We start from the raw sequence: 15294 nt of genomic DNA, 5'->3' as shown, positions 1-15294 counted from the left end.
GTGTCAATAAAACATGGCATGGCATGTTTCGGTGAGGTAGGACTAAGCACCTCTTATTGTATTAAGTCTGGGCAAGGCAACCCGGAATAGGGACTAGGTTCCCAAACCCAGTTCAAGTGTTAGGGACAAGCCTTGCTCCCCCTGCTAGGAGTCCCACAAATAGACCAAGCTACACAATTCTCACACATCTGTAGAGGCCCTATATCTGCCCCATGCAGTCACCCTAACTGTTGGTCTACAGTCTGTGAGCTACGAGCCCTGGTTAATTGTTCAGTGCTCTTCGTGGAGAAGACCAAAGGATTAGTCATTGACTTGTAGTGGCGAGGGATTATGGATTCCAAGGAAATAAAATATAACTTGGATCCCACATTATCGCTTTCAACTCAGAAGAAATGCCTTTTAATTTCCTCGTTTTATATTCTTTGATAATTTCATATATGAATACTGTGTTCACATCTTTCCTTCTCTTTTTCCCTTATCTCCTCCCATTATCTCCCACTCCCTCTCAAATTCTAACCCCTCTTAGTTATTTAACTGCATATATACATACATATATATAAAGAAAATCTGTCAAGTCCGTTCAATGATGCTCATATATATATTTAGGATTGGATGACCTAACAAGGTGCCCAGAACATAAAAAGGCTGATTCTCCCCCTCTCGGTAGCCATTGATTGCCTATTAGTCTTCACCTAAGGCAGGGCCTTGTGAAAACCCTCCCATCAACCTTGGCATGTTGACTTATGTTCTCATCATGAAGGTCTTGTTTAGACAATCATATATTTTTTAAGATTTGATGGGTGCAGCTTTTGTGACATGTCTAGAATACACAAACAGCAAATCTTCTGGTTCTATGACCTTCTCAGTCTTTCTGCACCCTCTTGGACAAGTTTTCTGAGCCTTAGGTGTAGGGGTCGGACTGGAGATGCGTCACTTGGAGATGAAGTACCTCATGTCACTTACTCTCTGCCTTTTGACCAGTTCTGGATCTCTGTAATATTTGCTACCTGTTGCAAATAGATGCTTCTTATATGAGGGGTAAGAGCCACGTTTCTCTGCGGCCACAAAAATAAGTATCTAGGGGCTGGAGAGATGGCTCAGCGGTTAAGAGCTTTGCCTGCTCTTCCAAAGGTCCTGAGTTCAATTCCCAGCAACCACATGGTGGCTCACAGCCATCTGTAATGAGGTCTGGTGCCCTCTTCTGGCCTGCAGACATACACACAGACAGAATATTGTAAACATCATAAATAAATAAATATTTTAAAAAATAAGTATCTAAAATGCATTTAGAAATGATATTGGTTTAGGAAAATGGCAGCAGTGATTTTTGCTCTGGGATCTATAACCTCTATAGCCGTGGTTAGTTTACTAGTCTTAGAGTACCAGGCATGAATTTTATCCTACTTTTATCCTTAATTCCAGTTAAACCATGGTTAGTTTCTCCATGATAAAAAAAAAAAAGTATATCCTTATTACACTAGTAGGGATTTCTTTCAGATCCAGTCATATTGTGTTTTGTGGGCTTCATAGTTGGGCCTGACTATTGATTGCTTTTCTCCCTTCCAATAAGAGCCGGTCCTCAGGGAGGAAGCTTCCAAGTCAGTTCCAATTGAATTTCTCCCAGTCCTGTACCTGGTGTGTAGTGTTTTCGCAAAAGCATCTTGCCTTCAAGTTCTGGGAGACAAGCAAAGTCAGTGGCAATAGACTATATTGTTTTAGGAGTCTCTTGTACTTCCCTGACAAACAACTGGAAGGAGATTCCCCGTGCCTGACACTGTGGTTGTTGTTACTTAGCCTGTGGCTCTTCGGGGAACCATTATCACTCTGCATGGCATAACTTCATTTAAACTGTTCTCTCTCTCTCTTTCTCTCTCTCTTTCTCTCTCTCTCTTTCTCTCTCTCTCTCTCTCTCTCTCTCTCTCTCTCTCTCTCTCTCTCCCTCCCCCCCCCTCCCCCCCCCCCCCCCCCGCTCCCTTCCTCTCTCCCTCCCTCCCTCCCTCCTTCCCTCCCTCTCGTCTGCCTGTGTGTGTGTATAATATATTTTGAAGTAATTTTATAAAGTATTTATTTTCTTTGGACCCTAAAAACATCTTTCCTATAGCTTTTTTGGAGGAAATTGAATGTTTAACTTTTGCTGCAGCTCTGTTTGGTTCACGTGTAGGATTTCCCCTGGAAATGTGTGCAGTGAGGGGGAGCTGTCCATTTTGTGGACCCTTCTCCATGTAATGAGATGTCATGAGAATACTAAACTGGATAAAAAGGTTCTTCACATAAATAGTACTTAAAACAACCTTTCTATGCCCTTCAGAAAACTTGGTAATTTTTAGTTTTAGCTATTTTGAGAAATCAAATTTAACAAAAACATTGGTAGGCCTTAAATATACCTAGAGTAACCAAAAAGAATGTTTCTGGTGAAGACACCTCAGTCTAGCAATGTGTGGAATGTGTGAGTTTGCCTTGTTAGAATCTTACTGGGATTTTCAGGAAATTAGAAATTTGGGGAAAAGATTTGCATCTCGACTAAGATTGGATGTAATTGTATATCCCCTTGAAATTCAAGCTGCGGTCACATGATGCGATATTGTTTTAGCAGGTCTAGGAGACTGCATAAATTCTGAACTGGAGGAAATCTAGGTAGTAGCTTTAACTGTAAAAATGGTTGTGATTTCAGTTAGATTTCAGATACAGAGGCATGCTCCTCCTGATGTCTGTCTCATAGTCCCTGCATTTTACAAAGCGCAGTTGTAAACTCGGGAGTTACACCAAACACATTCGATAAAGTGATGCACTCACTTTATTCTCTTATAAAACGATTTAAAAAACCCTCGATCCTTAAAGGCTAATTATTTGAGAGAATGAGTAGGTTTTCATGCTGTTAAAAAGCAGGTTTTTGCTTTTATAGATTCATTACTCAACTGTGTTTCCTTGTCTACAGGATACAGCATAACTCAGCTGTGCTGCTGACTTCCCCAGTTCTGTGGGTTTTTTTTTTTAAACAATATTTTTAGTAATTCTTTTGGGGGTTTTATACATCATACTAACAATGTATTTTCATTACATTGAGCCACCTACTCCTCACCTATGTCTCCCACACCCTCCACCTTCAACTTAATTTCTTTTCCATTTTTGTTTTAAAATTATTTCTTTTATTTTTTAGATTAAAATATATTTATATCACTTTCTCCTTCCCTTTCCTCCCTCCAAACCACCCCTTATATTCCTCCTCTCTCTTTCTGATTCATGACCTCATTTTTCATTAATTGTTCCTTACAGACACACATACACACACACACACACATATTATATATCAACACTGAACATCATTAAACGTAAAAGTAAAAGTGAAGAAAAGCAAGCGCATCATGAGGCTGTCTAAGGTAATTTTGGACATAGATTCTTAAATGTCAGCAAAGTGTTTAGTAAATGATAGTTAGCTGGAGATGCAGCTCCACTGGGTGAGCACTTGCCTGGCGTGTTTAAAGCCTGTGTTCAATCCTTAGCACCACATAAACCAGAAGTGGCGATGCAAGCTTGTAATGCCAGTGCTCTGAGGGAGAGGTTGGAGGATCAGCAGATCAAGGCCACCCTCAGCTAAGTAGCACAGTCTAGGTGAACCTAGACTCCATGAGCCCTTATCTTCCAAAAGTTTAAAATAAAGCAAAGACTGTCACCTCCTACAATTTTGTATCATAACATTTGGAGAAAGTGCTATGGTAGAATAGGATCTTAACATTTCAAAGTATTAAGATCTTTTTTTTTTTAAAAATTATTAGTTTTCCAAAGCTTTTTTGTTCTTATTTCTTCTGTTTCAAAATTTCAACCAGGTAAAATCCTTATGGAATCATAGAGTGAGGGAAATTTATTCATGTCTTAAATGTAAATATATAACACAGATACATGTGTGTATATATTTGTATCATATATATATTACTACTTTACACACACACACACATATATATACACTAACTAGCTCCTAAAATTTATATATCATTTCAATATTATCTCTGATGTATCTTTTTTTTTGGTTAATAGAAGACATTTGTGTGCTGGGAGTATAAAATCAACCAAGTGTTTTCTGTGTAAGTGTGAAGACCTGAGTTTAATCCCCAGGACTCATATACATAAACTGGGTGTGTTAGCAAACATGCTTGTAACTCTGGTGTTCCTTGCTGGCCATCAGCTTTGGCTATTCAACAAGCTTTAGACCAATGAAAACCATGTCTGGAAAAATAGGTAAACAGTGCTAGAGAAGAACAGTAGAGGTTGACCTCCTACCTCCACATGCCCACATGCATACATGCACTCCCACACTCACACCAGCATGTGCCCAGACAAGCATGTTTGTACATGCAAAGAAGCAGGGGGAAGAAGGGGGAAAAGGAGCAGAGAAAGAGAGACAGAAGAGAGGGAAGCAGGGAAGAATGGAGGGAGGAAGAGAGGGGAATAATTGTGTAGTATTAGTTGGAAATCTGCATCTTTTTGGCAGATACCATAACTTTGATTTTTATACAGTTTTTAAATTTTATGGTTTTCTTCTGAAGATAATGATAGTAAACGCATCTGCTGTGTAAGGATTAAGTCAGGTATTTGTCTTTCTCTGTGCAATACTCAGATTATATGAAATATCTTTCCCTCCTTTCTGATTATTTTTGTTTTATTAGAATTAGCATTCTCATTATTTAAATCTCTCATGATTTAAGCATTCAAAGTTATTTTCTTTTAATTTTCTGTGTTTTGACAGTTAGATGAATTGGGTGCAATTATGCATCATGCAATAGGTCTTCTAAAACTTTAACTTCCATTTCCAGACTTTGTCGTGGCAGCTATAGCAAGCATGTCAGAGTACAGAACATTCCAGTAAGAGTCAAACCTGGAGCCCAGCTTCCTACAATTTTGTTTTATATAACAAACAGTGTCTAAAGGTGAAGTTAGCTGGAGTGGCCATGACTCAGCCTCTTTCTCTAGGGAGTGACTCGTTCTACATTAATAGATCCTGTCTTTGTGGCATGTAGCACACTAAGTGCCTGGACACAAACAGATTTGCTGGAACACTAACCTAGAGCACCCCAGAGTCTGGGGAGCCTGGATATGGCATTGATTAGCAACTATCTGGCTTACAAACAGCCAGGGTTCTGTAAATGTTATACTTACTTGTCGAGGCAAAACACGATTAAGTACACAATTATGGAGGCTGGCTACATAGACAGCTAGATTACCTGATAAACATGCAATTCTTATTCCATGTTAATGTTGTCTTACCCACATTAAACCCCCACTCTCTTTTTCGGTATAAGTAAAATTTCACTCCTTTCATATCGTACAACATCGTTCCCTTCATGAATAGGTCAGTGGTCTGTCTGATGGATATCTTTCCTTTATAGTTTTGCCAGAAACTCAGCCTTCATGTATGTAATAAAGACTTGCCTAGAACCCAATAATACTTCTGCCTTCTGGTCTAAATATGCCACTACCTCACTGGGTATTGGTCTCAGACTCTCAGAATTCTCTGTACCTCTTTTCCCTGTCACATACCTTTGTGACACACCTTTGTCTTGTCATTCCTTATATGTTGTAAGTTATATCTTGTAGTTCATTTGTTGAAGTCCTAACCCACCAATGTGACTGTATTTAGAACATGAGACCTTAGGAGGTGGTTAATGAAGTGAATCCACAATGTGAGGGCCAAGTCCAGTGGAATCCTTGGCCTTGTACAAAGAAGGGAAGAAAAAGCTATCTGATCTGTTCCACTCATTCCATATCTTTTTTCTAAATCTAAGAAGACAGATAGATAGATGTTGACCACTTAGGAAGAGAATCTTTGCCAGAGCCTAATCATGCTGGTTCCTTGATCTTTTGAGTCCACCCTCTAGAACCTCAATGAATAAAATTATATTCTTTAAGCCCCCCCCTACATGTTTTGTCAAGACATACAAAGATAACCATATATATAATATATATATGTGTGTGTGTTATATATGTATATATATTATGTACATATACATTATATATTAGCTGCTTTATCTTTATGTTTATCTATTTCTGCGAATGAAATAGATAAACCCCCAATGTCTCATTTTAGCCTACAAGATTTTCTATGTAGCTTCCTAAGATGGAGGGTGAAAGTTATAAATCCAGTATAGCTTTTCACTCATTCACTTCTTCTTTTCCTCCTCCTCCTCCTCCTCCTCCTCTTCCTCCTCCTCCTCCTCCTCTTCCTCCTCCTCCTCCTCTTCCTCCTCCTCCTCCTTCTTTTATATTTTACTCATCAGGGAAATCTGTGTGTGTGCTTCTAAAGTGCTTCTAAATGTTTCCTGGGCCTGTCACAGCTCCTTCCTCCATCTCATCTCCCCTCTCTTCCACTTTTACTTTGATTTTCTGAAGCACAGTCCTACTATACCATCCAGTTTAGCTTAATACTGTCTACCCCTAGACAACAGTTCTAGTTCTCTGGAAATCTTTATCCACACAACAGAATTTCATCCCTATCCCCTTTTCCTTATCGTCTGATACCTTTGCTGATATTTATTAATGAAAATTGGCATATTCTGTTATGTATCACAGTCTTTGATTTTTTTTTCCTACAACCACCCCTACACCAGTGGATTCTATTAAATAAATTCCTTACTGAGAAAGAATATTGGATCCTCAAAATGCAAAACAAGGCTTGTTTTTCAAACTACTCTGTTATGCCAAAAGAAGAGGTATGGAGTTGCAGAGATTGCTCAGTGGGTAGTAACATGTACTATTCTTTTAGAGGAATTAAGTTTAGCTCCCAGAACCCACAGCAGATGGTGTCTGAAAACTGCCTGTAGGTTCAGCTCAGGAAGATCTGACACCTCTGGCCTCTTCAGGCATCTGCACTCATGTGCATATACCTACAACAAACATAAAATTAAAAATAATAAAAATAAATCCTAGAAAATAAAGACATACATCACAAAGAAATAAAACACTCCAATTTAAAAATAAAATTGATTTTTAATGCTTTATAGTTTCAACATTCCCGAAGTGAGTTTCAACAAACTACAACCCAGAAGGCCACTTTACAAAAGAAGTTGTTGGAAATAGAAGAAAATCCACAGAACAAACTAACTTGGGCTATGCTAGCCCTGTATTATAGGGGATCACAGAGACTGAACCGACAACCAGGGAACCTGCATGGAACTGACCAATGTACTCTGTGCACGTGTCACAGTGTGACTCCTAATAATGGCAATAGGGTTGGGATGTCTCTGATTCTGCTGCCTGCTTTTGGGACCCATTCTTCCTGCTGTATTGCCTCATCCAGCCTTAATAGACGAGGAGGAGCCTAGTCTCACTGCAACTTGATGTACTTTGATTGGATGGTGTCCAGGGAGACCTACCTGTATCTGAAGGAAAACAGTGGCGGAGGAGTGGATATGGCGGGTAAAGGGAAGGTATGGGGAGGAACTAGGGAAAGAGGAGGGAAGGAAAACTTTCATTGGGATTAGGAACAAACAATAACAGAAACAAAAATCTAGTGTGTTTTTTTACAAGAGAAAAACACAGAAGAGGTGGGCAGAGTGGCTTTCAGGGGAGGGTTGATTTTGCTAATTAGTTGGTAACTGTCCTGCGGTTTCCAGCTTTTATTCAGTGTGTGGTACACACAGGCTCACATCTGCTTGTTATGCGGTTTATGTATGAACTGGCCATCACCATATGATTTAATGTGGGCATGAAAACATTTCTCATTGTCTGAACAAGTGAACAAGCTATAAAAACTGACTCTCTAAGATTACTTTCTGGCATTTCTCTTATCCTTTGGGAGAGGAGAAAGAGAGGACAGAAAAATGGTCGTTTTAATATGCTGATGCATTAAACTGCCTGAAGGCAGATGCCAACTCCTGTTGGAAAGAATTCTTTTTGAATTATGTTCAGGGCTTTGTTTAGCAAAATACTACACAAGAGTCTTGACCCGTGTGTTTGAGGCGGCAGATGTTCGCTGTGAAGGCTGTGCCTTAGGGCACCATAAATCTTCACTATATTGGGCCTATTTGCTCAATAACTGGCTTGCATTTTTTTTTCAAAGTTCCAGAGTGCTGCTGAGGAAGCTGCTGCAAATGAACCGATGAACCCCACAGGATGCTTGGGGTTCACTAGCTCAACGCCAATGTTTCTCTCGCTTCTGAGGATGTTTCCATCACATACTTTTAAATAAAACAAGTATATAGTTAAGGTATATAAAATAATGTCTTGGGATATGCATGTAAGTTTAGAGTATTACTTACACAGTAAAATGACCACCACATTGAGACAAATTAGCATGGCCACTTCCTCCATGTTGCCTTATTTTTATCTGCCTACTTTGCTATGAAGGCATTTGTGTTCTGCCTTCTTAGCAAGTGCCCCATACATCCTAGGAATTGCTAACTGTAGTTACCATGTGCTGCATCCTGTAGTTCATGGTTGCAGACTGCTAGTCACTGGAGTGGGATATGTTATTCATGCCTGGAGGCCTCTGGGCTCTGCAATTGTAGTCACCATTGTGTACACTAGGCCTCTGTTGCTCTTCACATTAAAACTGTGACTTTGTATTCTTTTAGTTGCATCTCTCCATGTCCTCAGACTCCGGCTCTGCCAACCACCTACCTTTTATAAGTTTAGCTGTTTCTTTTTCTTGTCTTTTTTTGTATTAATTTTTATATGAAATTGAGACATTTTGTATATGTGTATATATACATGTGTGTAATATCTTGCTTGTTTATCCATGTTCCCATAAAAAGTCAGATTTCTCTTCCAGGGTGGTATCAGATTCCAGAATGTGCATTAAAGTTCTTTGTGTAATCCTACTCCAGTGAATACGTTAGCTGTTTCCGTACATCTTCATGTATATCCACATATACACATGTATGTACATACTGTGAAGAGTGCTGTTATTAATACAAAAGTGCAGAAATTGTGAAGGAAATTATATTATTTGCTTTGAGATTTCTGGGTCATATGATACTTTGAATTAATTTTGGGATACTGTGTATTATTTTCTAGAATGCCTATACCAATTCGCATCTCCACTGACATGTTCCATGTCAATTACCTTTCTTATTTCTATAATGGTATACCTGACTAAAGCAATTTGAGGCAAAAAAAAAAAAAAAGGATACATTTGGACTATGTTTAAGGTAAAACATGACGCTTGTGATAGTTGTATCTGTAGGGACAGGAGAATGACTCACTGCTTGCTAATATCTCGACAAACCAGGAAGCCGAAAGCTCAGCCCAGAACCAAGGAGATATGCCCTTCACATCCCACTCCTGTGAAGTCCACAGCTGTGAAGGTTTTGCCACTTCCCACATCAGCAGCACTAGCTGAGGAGAGTGTTGAGACAGAGACGCCCACAGGGGAGACTAGAGAGCAGGCCATAGCATTTTCTCCTTTCTCAGCTGCTTGCTAGCACTTGTGGTCTTTAATCACCTTAATCAAACTCATAATAACAGGGAGGTATGAGACGATACCTCATTTTTGTTTAGGCTTACATTTCCATGGTTAACTTGTTGAGCACTGTATTCCATATTTATTGGTCATTTTTATATTTTTTTGGAAAAAAATTCTATTTTGCCCTTTGTTCATTTTTAAGAAAAATTTTTTTTGTTTGTAGCTGTTGAACTGTGTGAATTCCTTACACATTTTGGATGTTAAGCAGTTATCAGACACGTGACTTGCAGTGTTCTTATACCTTGAGACTGTCTTCTTATCTTGTTGTTTCTGTTGTAAGGCACCTTTTACTTGACTGTTTTTGACGTTTATTGCTTAAGATTTTGGAGTCATCTGGCTTTCTCAATATCAATACCAAGGAGTTTATTCTCTATGATTTTCCTCCTATACAAGTTTTATATTTTTAGGTCTGAAAAATAAATTCTTAATCTATTTAGGTTGATTATTGTGGATGATAGAAGATAAAGGTCTGTTTTCATTCCTTTGCATGTGGATATTCAGTTTTCCAAAAATTGCTGTCATGGAGATCATCCCTTCAGTGGAGGTCAAATGGACAAGGGTAGAATTTTTGTTCCCTCAAAATCCAAAAATAGTTTTCAACTATTTTCTAAAACTTGGCAAAGATTCAAAGAAATATGACAAGGAGTGTATTTGATTATTCCCCATTAACTATTGGCTCTCTTCTCTGTGCTGAGCACCTTGCTAAGTTCGTGAGTTCAAATGCAAGGTCCACATACCTGAAACAACATCAGTGGTTTACATTTGTATTTAACTTGTGCTGTCTTGAGCAGAAAATTAGCAAGACATTTGGGGGTACCACAGAACTGGAAGTAGTTGTGTTGGTGAGGGGACATTTTTGAGGACAACTTAGAATATTGTGCCAATCTCAAGGAATTCAGCCAGTTTTATTTGTCTCACGGAATGTCTCTGGAAAAGTAACCAAGGTGTTTTTTGTTTTTAATTTTTAGTATGAAAACATTCACTGGAGAGTGAAGACATAGACTCCAATCACTTAAAAGGGTGTTAAAAATACTGAAATGTTTAATATGCTAAGGAATTCTCAGTAAAAAAAGTGTCTCTTGTCGTGTGGTCAATTTAAGAACACAATGTAGTGATAGGAGCGGCCGGGCTGCGTCCCCAGCACCCGGCCGCCCGCATGGCTAGCTTATGCCCAGAAATAATTACACAGAAACTGTATTCTTTTAAACACTGCCTGGCCCGGCTAGGTCCAGCTTCTTATTGGCTAGCTCTTACATATTGTTCTAACCCATTTTTAATATTCTGTGTAGCCCACGAGGTGGCTTACCAGAGAAGATCTTAACCTGCGTCTGTCTGGAGTGGGAGAATCATGGCGACTCCTGACTCAGCTTCTTTCTCCCAGCATTCTCTTCTGTTTACTCCAACCACCTATGTTCTAACCAATAAAATGGGCCAAGGCAGTTTCTTTAGTAAGAAATCACTCCCACATCAACACAAGCAAATGAACAATTGCTCATAGACTTTCTAACTCTCACAATTTTAAGTGTGCAGTGCTATGACATTAAGTCCATTCAAAGTGTTGTACAAGTTGTCACTTTAGGGCTCTGTTTCGTTTTCAAATGGATATTTGAATCTGGTTCAAATCCTCTTTCCACCACCTCTGTGTGCCTAGGACATGATGGCTGCTATACTATGGCTAATGTATGCATCTATGCAGTGCCCATTTCCTGTTCCCTTACCTGGTGCTCAGGTATCATCCTAGCCATCTCTTACACAGGATTGTGCACGTGTCTAGCAGTCACACACATGCCCAGCCACAAATAGAGCCAGCCCGTCTGTGAGAGGGCAATCTCCTTCCCACTCTGCTAGCATTGTTTCCTCTTATATTTGTAACCTCTTTTCTCTCCTTAAATGTCTACTTTTATCAAATTTTTAATTTCTCCTTTTCTTTGAATGTGTACTGTTAAGACTTTGAAAGATATTAGCTAGTAGAGAACATCTTAGATTTTCTCAATATGTGGTACCCTTCAATTTAATTAATATGAACAGTATTTATGTACTGGCAGTTCAAATAGTACTTTGAGATAATAATATATGAGGATCAGAAGAAAAATATTTTTTATTTTGTTCTGAAAAGCTCACAGTAACTAACTAATGGGGCATGTCCCTCTTAGTGACTGTTTCATTCTCATACTCTGAAGTCCCATTAGATTCTTTCATCCTTATTTCTTATTTCCCATTGATTTTCATGTATTGCCATGTATCTCCAAATGTCTTGATAAACCCACCTTTATAAAGCTGTGATGTCAAAATTGGTGCCTCATGGATATTTTATTTTTTTATGTTGAAAATTATTCCGTTTTCCTTTGTGAGTATCTTTGGTGCCATAGAAAACACACAACTGGGCAGTGGTGGTGCACGTTTTTAATCCCAGCACTCAGGAGGTAGAAGCAGGTGGGTCTCCGTGAGTTCGAGGCCAGCCTGGTTTACAAGAGCTAGTTTCCAGGACAGGCTCCAAAGCTACACAGAAATACTGTCTCAGAAGACAAACAAAAAATATGATACACTTGGAGGAATGTTGACTTTATTCAGATACAGAATTTTGCATCAAAGTAAAATGTCAGCTGTCTGGAATGGAGATCGACATACTGAAGTATTATATTTTTAATTTATTAATTTTTTAAAAAATATACCAATCCAAATTTCCACTCCCTCCCTTCCTCCCATTCCCTCCACACACCCTCCCACCCCACTCCTATCCAGTTCTAAGAAAGGGTAAGGTATTTTACTTTGTGGAAGATCCAAGGCCCTCCCCACTACATCCAAGCTCAGCAAGGTATACATCCAAAGAGAATAGGATCCCAAAAAGCCAGTACATGCAGTGGAGATAAATCCTGGTGCCGCTGGCAGTGGCCTCTCAGTCTGCCCCAGCCATGCAACTGTCAATAACATTCAGAGAGACTAGTTTGGTCCTATGCTTGTTCTTTCCTAGTCCAGCTGGAGCTGGCAAGCTCCCATTAGATCAGGTCTACTCTTCAACTGGACCTTGGGAGCTCAGTGCAGTGTTCCGATGTGGGTCTCTGCCTCTGTTTCCTTCTGTTGTAGGACAAAGGGTCTATGGTTATCCAAGATAATCATCAATCTGACCATAGGACAAGTCAAGATCAGGCCCTCTCTCCACTACTGTTTAGGGTCTCAGCCAGGGTCATCCTTGTGGATTCCTGGGAACCTCTCTAGCCATATACCCAAAAGATGCTGAAGTATTATTTTTTAAAACCCCTGATAATGTCCTCTTAAAATTTTTTCAACAGGGGTAATGTAGGGGCACAGAAGGGAAAGGAGTGGGGACTAGAATTGTTCAAAACATATAATAGGTATGTATAAAATTCTCAAACAGTAGAAAAGAATGTCAGCCGACTGATCAGCCCCTCCTTAGTTCTTAGGTAAATTACTTCTCCTGTTCATAGGCCCTAAAATAAACACCAATAACTCCATGTTGAGTGGTGTGTTTTGTTGGTGCTTACCAGTATCTCTATTCTATTACTTTATGCTGTTCTGTCCATTAAATCCTTATTTTTGGATGTTAACTTAGTGCATGGACTTTGCCTAAATATCTAGTGATGAAATGTTTCTGGCATGTAGGTATATGCTAACTCCCAACAGTTAACCCAGAAGCTGCCAGAAGCTAGCTTGTTTTTTAACTGGGGATGCTGTTATGAATACTTTTTGAAGCAGGCTGAGGATTTCACTCTTTGGCATTCTTCAGTTCTTTCTTAACTGATCTAGATGACGGCCCGATTTTCACCACAGGCTTTTTGAAAAATTGTTTTCTCCTTAATTTCCCCTCTTTGTTCATCTCCTCTGACAGCGTGCTTTCCCACATATTTACTTCTCAGCATATTTTAATGGCCAGGCTTATGCACAGGGGACCAATGAGAAGACTGATAAATTGCCAATGAAATTGCCTTCTTTGACCTTGACTACCTTTGGACTGATTGATGATCCTGGACTGAAGATCTACAGACTTTCTCTGGGTATTAAATCAGATTAAAGATGTGTCTTAGACAGTCCAGACTGTTATAACAAACATGCCATTAGATGGGGTGGCTTATAAACAATAGAAATTTATTTCCCAAGCTCAGGATGCTGAAAAGACCAAGGCCATCAATTCAGTGACCGATGAGGTTTGGTTCTGTGTACATAGATGGCTGCTACTTTGCTGTCCTTACATGGCAGAAGGAACAAAGGAACTTCCTGTGTTGCCATTTCTTATGTACAGTAGTCTCAATTTCTTTATTTCTGAGTTTCTTCGTTACAAGCATGCAGTTGTCACCAGTACCCATCATATTGGGTATTGGAATCTCAGCATGTGAATTAGGTAGCGTGGGTAAAGAGTATAAGGCAGGGTCCAAATGAGTCGATTTTATTATTAAGTAAATCTTCATGGTAAATGGTAGAATGTGGGTGTTTTAAACTATATGCTTAAGGATTCTTTGAATGCACAAAATGCTGAGAGTAAAAATAGAACCTAATTTTGACATTTATCACACGTTTTAAAAATGAAGCCTAAGAATTACTTTGAATTTAAAATGTTATTTCTGCATAAGCAAGGTGCGGTGCACAGCAGTCCGTGTCAGCCAGTATGTTTTAGAGCAAGACAAATAAGTTGTTTAACGTCTGATTCGAGTTTCTTCCTCAGACGAAGAAAGACTGACTTATCTGACTGATTTAATCTAATAGAGCTGTTTTTTTTTCTTTTCCTTTCAGATTTTTATTGATCTGATCTGACCTATATTGTGACTTCTGGCTGGAATCAAGGTCAGTGCTTTGCTTGTATTGATCATGGACAAGCTGAAGAGAGCTTTTACAGTGGCTTTTTGACTCTTTAGCTTGATGGTTCGGGATATTCTGGCCAACTGTGGCCAAGAGCAGGCTAGAGTATAAACCATATATATCACGCTCTTGGTTTACGAATAAACATGGTTCTCTGGGCTGTCTATTTTTATAGAAGAATTTCTTTAGTTGTTGAATGTTTACTTCTTTCAACCTACCAGCTAAATTTTGGTTAAATTAAAGCACCCTCGTTTCAGTTCCTTCAAATAATGAAACAAAGTCTGGCTTATATTTTAAAGAATGGTTTGCTTTCTGAATTTATAGGAAAACAAATTTGGTTCCACAGTTGGTCCTCACACAGAATGCATTACCTAAGGAGAACAGAGTTGAAAGTGCATTTGTGAATCACAGACTTTAGTTAATCGCCGCAGTGTTAAGATGTCACTTCTTTTGTTCTGTGCCATTATTGTCCTGTACAGGCCACTCTAAGACAGGTCCCATGAGTGTGGAGTAATAACAGCCTCAGAAGACTCTCACTCGCCTGGTCTTGGGAGTCCATTCATCATCTCCAATGTCTTCTCTAGAAATGAATTCAGAATTAAAAATAAAATGATAAACTAAGCCCTGAAAGCAATGAAGATTTTTGTTGCTCATAAAAATCAGAATACCAGGCACTGCTAAGCTCTGTGCATGGACTTTTTGTTAATGAATAACTTAAAGGAAAACACTGGGTTTTCATTCGTGCTTACATTAACCAGAAATGTTCCTTTTGAACTCCATATTTAACTCTTTAAGCTGAAATGCCTAATATAACAGGCACACGGTAAATATGTACTTTCTCTGGCCACATTTCTGATGTCACTTCCTTATTGCCAGTATATTTATATAGTTTTGAGTTGAATATGCTGGAAATACTTAGTTTAGTCTGGCTTCCTTTTAAATCACTCCATTGTATAGGCTAAATAAGTGTATATATGTATTTAAATATGCTAATTATTATTAGTAATAATTGGATTAACCCTGACAAT

General features: G+C 38.9%; 1 protein-coding gene across 5 annotated transcripts in view; it reads left to right on the top strand.

Moving 5' to 3' along the window:
- The window catches only part of Map2 (microtubule associated protein 2), a 270127-nt gene that overhangs the window by 64230 nt on the left and 190603 nt on the right, over positions 1 to 15294 (top strand). For all 5 annotated transcript variants that reach the window (XM_050154291.1, XM_050154288.1, XM_050154289.1 and 2 more), the window contains exon 2: positions 14201 to 14251. The gene's annotated coding sequence lies outside the window, so the exon portion shown is untranslated. The remainder of the gene's footprint in view (positions 1 to 14200; positions 14252 to 15294) is intronic.

The sequence above is a fragment of the Alexandromys fortis genome, unplaced genomic scaffold (assembly GCF_014885135.2).
Source record: "Alexandromys fortis isolate MF-2015 unplaced genomic scaffold, M_Fortis_MF-2015_v1.1 scaffold_40, whole genome shotgun sequence".
Classification (NCBI taxonomy): Eukaryota; Metazoa; Chordata; class Mammalia; order Rodentia; family Cricetidae; genus Alexandromys; species Alexandromys fortis.
Note: the sequence above shows the minus strand (reverse complement) of the source record. Positions and strands in the feature narration are given on the sequence as shown.